The 6,000-nt window shown below is 47.3% G+C and overlaps 1 protein-coding gene across 1 annotated transcript in view; it reads right to left on the reverse strand.

The window, feature by feature from the left end:
- EPB41 (erythrocyte membrane protein band 4.1) overlaps positions 1–2,877 on the reverse strand; it is a 179,803-nt gene extending 176,926 nt beyond the window's left edge. The window contains exon 1 of the mRNA XM_074217896.1: positions 2,814–2,877. The gene's annotated coding sequence lies outside the window, so the exon portion shown is untranslated. The remainder of the gene's footprint in view (positions 1–2,813) is intronic.
- Positions 2,878–6,000: the final 3,123 nt, after the last annotated feature.

The raw sequence follows: 6,000 nt of genomic DNA on the forward strand, positions 1-6,000 counted from the left end.
ATTCTATACCAAATATGTCTTGGGAAAGAGATACTGTGTTAATATAGTACCTGTAACTAATGATAACACTACCAATTTAATGAGTTTTCATAGTTCAAGTTCTTAGACACTCATTCATCACCTGTGTCTGTTTTTAAAATTTCTGGATTACATCTTGAACAAACTAAAAACCTGAATAGAATTTGTATTATATAGTATTTTAAGGTCCTCAAAAAATTTTAGCATCCCTCCTGACCGAAGAAGCTTTGCTAATTAAAAAGTTTAATTAAAAAGGAGACAAATAAATGAGCATATTTCTCCTTTCCCTATGATAAACCATTGAAAGATCAAAGAGTTTTGATTTGAAATATGTAAATTAAGGACTGGAAAGAATCACAGGAAGTTGTCAACTTCTGCTAAAGAAAGAACTTACTAGATCATGGCTTTAACTAAAGGAAACACAATTCAAACACAAATATGTTAGAAATACAATTACTCTCTTGATTTTTCAGTCCTGGCTGGCTAGTTAACAGTGTTGGCAGAGTAAAGCTTAATAAGGAATATTTTCTCCTCAATAAGAACTAAAAGTTTGAATTACACACACACACACACACACACACACACAGGAAAATTCTAAACAAAATGAATACAGTGAAAATAAGATCAAATGAGATAATAAATGTAAAGCTCTTAACAGTTCTGTACTATATAAATGTAGGCTATTATTACTGATTTATATGTCACTAGAAAACTAATTTCTAAAGCTACCAAAAGCCAAAGAATTGATAAAATTTACAGAATGGAAAGAGGGCTGTAGCCTATTCCTTCATTTTTCAGTAGGAATTTATATTGTAAGAGCAGAACTGGAATTAAATGTGATTTTATAAAAAGGGAAAATGATGGCTTGAAGTAAATGGTCAAACCAACAAAGATTTCAGTTCGAATTCAGACAGACAATAGAAAGAGTCAAGAATAAAAGAATTGCCATACAGCCTCAAAATGAGCTATAAAATCCACTCTAATAATCCTCAGAACATAACTATTTATTTCAGTTTTCCCTAAAAGCAGAAAGAACAAAATAGCAGCTGTGAAATCACCCAAATTACTAAAAAAAAAAGCTTAGCATCTTTCAAAAAAATCTGCAGCACACATGTCAGAGAGTCTCCAAAGACTATTAATTTATGACTGAGTACAGTCAAGGAAACAACAGCATGACAGTCACTATCATGTGGCTAGAAACCAATCCATCAGCAATTTGTTCCATGTGAGATCACATTCTCTCTCAAAAGAATGCCTGCTTCTAAGAAGAATAAACCTGTTTGGGCAAAATCCCACCAGGACTAATAGCCTGATGATGAAATTCTGAGGACAAGTCTAGCATCCAATATCTATATAGGGTAGGAAACAATACAATCCTTAGTAAATTATATTTGCAAGGCAACAATACAATCCTCAGTAAACATATATATATATATATATATATACATGTGTATATATATATATATATATATATATATATAGTCACAATATCAAAATAAATAATCCTTGGATTCCACAGAATCCTAAAAACAAATAATATCTAATCTCTTAAATGGAGAAGCTTTTTAAAGTGTATTTTTCTCAAATGTCCAAAACCATCTCACTAGGAAGTAGCATGTAATCTGCTGCCAAAGTACCAGCACTGTGATAGAAGATAGCAGAGTAATAGAATAATCCCTGAATGTGTGATTCTAGAGACTTGATTTCAAATCTGTACTATCAAACCACGAAAGAGTCAGATAATCTCCAAGTACCTCAGTTCCCTAGAAATTGCTATGAATAAAATACTTTGCAAACACTGAAACACTATATAAACATTATCTCTCATCTGCATCTTCCGGTGGCATTTGTAGACCTACAGTTTGCTCTCCTCTCCTTCCTCCCCCTCACAAGAACATGTTATAGTTCATTTTGGAGTCAGAACTTTTTGCAGTTTCAATAGCAACACCAGTTATGTCACCTCTCCTGAGCCTCATATGTGTCTTCTGTAAAATGGGAATAAAATAATTGCGATGAAGAAAACATTCGGTAAAAGCACAGGACTGAAGAGTCAGAGGATCTGGGTCCAAGCTGGGGTTTTGCTGGCCCCAAGTGACCCTGGACCAGGGGTCAAGCCCTCGAGCCCCTCCTCTATTAGAACCAAGTGAATGAACTAGGGGACCATCGGTTGCAGATTCCTAGGTGTTGCGTCCCACGGAGAAGGGGCTGCACTTGTTAATCTATTAGGTCTGAGTTCCAATCCCGCCCTCACTGGCCGGGAGACCCCTGGACAGATACCCGGCCCCCGGGCCCGGGTCCTCCTCTGTACGGCGGATAAGAGGCGCATCTGCCCGCGGGGAGGCCCGGGGGGGGCGGCATGTGTCAAGTGTGTGATGCGGCTTCAGAGCCGCGACCAGCCCCGGTGCTCATGGGCACACCGGGAAGGGCGCCGGACCCTGGGGAGGGGGCGTCCCTGCCGGGCCCGGGCCTGCGCCCGCTGCGCACACGGGAGGCGGCGAGGGAAAAGGAAAAACTTTTGGGAAATCCTCCCTCCTCCCCCGCGAGCCCCGGGGCCCGCCCTGGGAAGAGGCTTCCCGCTCGCAGGGTGACCTTGGGCGAGTCCCGGGCCCGGCCTCAGTTTCCCCGCAGGGGCCATCCTCCCGCTCCCCCCGCCCCCGAGGGGCGGCCGGCCCCGGGCGGCCCGAGGCGCCGCGCCAGACAAAGAGGCTGCGCGGGCGGCGGCGCCGGGACCGTCCCCTCGGGGGCAGCCCCGCGCCCGCCCGGCCCCGGCCCCGGCCCGGCCCGCCCGGCCTCACCTCGCCGTGCGCGTCTCGGGACGCCCGCGCCGCTCCCGCCGCCGCCGCCCGAGGAACAATGGCAGGAGGCGCCGCCGCCCCGCGGGCCGCCCGACAGAGCGCCCGAGCGACCGCCGGCAGCGGCGAGCGGGCCGAGGCAGGAAGGAAGGCGCGGGCGGCCTGGCGCGCGCCTCCCCCTGCCGAGCGAACCCGGCGGCGCCGCGGCCCCGGCCCTCGCGGCCTCACGCGCGCCCGCACGCCTCCGCCGCCCCTCCCCCGCCCGCCCGGCCCCCTCCCCCGCCCCACAACATTGTAGTAAACTCCGATTGGGCCGCGCTCGGGGGAAGGAGGGGGCCGGGCCCGCGGGCCCCCAGCCCATTGGCCGAGGCCGGGCTCCGGCCTCGCCCTCCCGCCCCCCCTCCCTGAGACCAGGCCGGAGCGCGGGGGGGGGGGGGGAGAAGGAGGGGAGAAAAGAAAAGGGGAGGGGGAGAGCCAAGGAGCCAGTGGCGCGTGCGCACGCGCGGGCCGAACCCCCGGGCCCAAGCCAGGCCCGGTTCAGGCGCCCGCGCCGCAGCCACGTGGGGAGCCGGGCCCCGCGGCGAGCCGGGCGGGAAGGCCCGGGGAAGGGGCGGGGCCGCACCCGGGGCCCCCCAGGGAGCACCGCCCGCGGGGGGGCGCCTGGCACAGGCCCGCCGGGCCACCTGAGCCGCCCGCCGGGACCGCCCCGGGCCTCGGGCATCCTCCCCAAGGCCGGTCCGAGCCGCGGCACCGCCCGGCCCGACCGCCCCGGGCCGCCCGCGTTTAACAACGAGCTCCCTGGGAGAGAAAGCAAAAAAGCGCATGTGCCCGATCCGCATGAGCCGCGGGCACCAGCGCCTGCATCGCCCACCTGGCCCTGGACAAGCGCCCGAGCCATAAGTCACCGACCCGTGCTGGTTTTCAGCCTCCGGGGCCAAGTGGTGAAGTGAGGCCAAATCAACCCCAGGCTAACGGGGTGACCCGGGCCCTGCCTCAGTCTCCTCATCCGTAAAATGAGCTGGAGGGGGAAATGGCCACCACTCCAGAGTCTTGGCCAAGAAAACCCACATGGGCTGAGGCCTGGACAACGAGCGCTCTGAAATTTTAACTGGAAACTCCAACTAAGAGGTTCCCCTTCAATGCTTGTCTGATCCTTAGCAAGCTCCCATGGTTCCAACCTAAGCCTCTCATTATTCCTTCAGATAGATAGATAGATAGATAGATAGATAGATAGATAGATAGATAGATAGATAGATGATAGATGGATAGATAGATGGATAGATAGATGATAGATAGATGATAGATGATAGATGGATAGATAGATGATAGATAGATGGATGATAGATGATAAATAGATGGATAGATAGATAGATGATAGATAGATAGATGGATAGATAGATGATAGATGATAGATAGATGATAGATAGATAGATAGATGATAGATAGATAGATGATAGATAGATGATAGATTGATAGATAGATGATAGATGATAGATTGATAGATGGATAGATAGATGATAGATAGATGGATAGATGATAGATAGATGATTGATAGATGGATTGATAGATGGATAGTTAGATAGATGGATAGATAGATGATAGATAGATGATAGATAGATAGATAGATAGATAGATAGATCTGTGAATGCTTTCTGCGACTACTGATGATAGGCTTGTCCTTCATTCTTATATAAGACCATGACATCAGAGAGGCGATGCCATGACAGTCACATGAATTGGATTTGAGTGAGGGGGGACTGTGCTAAGTCACCAGCCTCACTTTCTCCTCCATCTGGATCCAGTGGCCAGATAGGAATCAGGACAAGTGGAGATGACCCTGCATGTGAGACAATCAGGGTTAAGTGACTTGCCCTTAAGGGCTTCTAAAAGGTGTAGTAGATAGATTACCAGCCTTGGAATCTGGAGGATCTGAATTCAAAATCTGACCTCAGACACTTGACTATTTTAGGCCTAATTGCTGCTTCCTATAATCTACATTCCATCTCCCTTCCCCTTGCTTTTGCACTGACTGTTCTTCTCCATTCCTACAATATATAGTATAGTGTAGAGCTCAGAATTCTTAGTTTCCTTTAAAACAGTCCAAGTTGTTGTTGTTAGGTCTTTTCAACCTCAGTAGAGGATTTCTTGGCAAAAATACTGGAATGGTTTCACATTTCCTTTTCCACTTATTTTACAGATGAGGAAATTGAGACCAATAGGATGAAAGTGATTTTCCCAAGGTCACGTGGCTAGTAAATGTCTGAGGCTACATTTGAACTCGTATCCTCCTACCTCTAGGTCTGGCATTTCTATCCATTTTGCTACCTACAAGCATACCACTTTCTAAATAAAGCGGTATGCTTTCTGATGCCTCTTTCTTTCCAAACCCCTCTCCAAGTAGGATGGTACAGTGATTAGAAAGGTGACCAATAAAATCAGGAAGCCCTGTGTTCAAATCTTGACTGATATAAGCCACCCAGGTGGCTTATGAACAAGTGAATTAACCTTCAGAGTTCTAGGCAGCTCTCCAAGGCTAGAATTTGCAGATAAGCTGTTGATCTGCACTGATATCACAAATCCAATCCTCTCTCTCTCTCTCTCTCTCTCTCTCTCTCTCTCTCTCTCTCTCTCCTATCTCATTAGTATTCAAGCTCTGTGTCTTTCTATCTCAAGCAATTAGTATAATAAATATCCAACATTCACAGTAAATATTTATTAATAAATATTTGTTGATTGATATTGGGGAAAGCATTGGATTTGTAGCAACTGGGTTCAAATCCTAGCTCTTGGAAGATTAAACTTTTTTAACTGCATGGTTTTAGGCAAGTCACCTAATATCTCTGGGTCTCAGTTTCCTCAATTGTAAAAAAGGGAGGATTGGGGGAACTGGTGACTTCCATGGACTTTTCTTATGAGCACATGACTCAATATTAGAGTTGGAAAATATCTTCAAGACCAACTGGTCTATTCCCCTTATTTAATAGTTGAAGAAATCAAGGCCCAGAGAAAAGATAATGACTTACTAATATGAAAGAATCATGACCAGATTCCCATCCCAGTTCCCATCTTAATGCTCTGTTCATGATACCACCTGTCTTTTAGAGGTCTTATTGACCTCCCTTACATATATGACTTTAGTGACTAGGAAGGACTTCATGTGTTTTTTCTGGGGGGAGGAAAGAGGTTCAAA

This window comes from Macrotis lagotis, chromosome 1, assembly GCF_037893015.1.
Source record: "Macrotis lagotis isolate mMagLag1 chromosome 1, bilby.v1.9.chrom.fasta, whole genome shotgun sequence".
In the NCBI taxonomy this organism is placed as follows: Eukaryota; Metazoa; Chordata; class Mammalia; order Peramelemorphia; family Peramelidae; genus Macrotis; species Macrotis lagotis.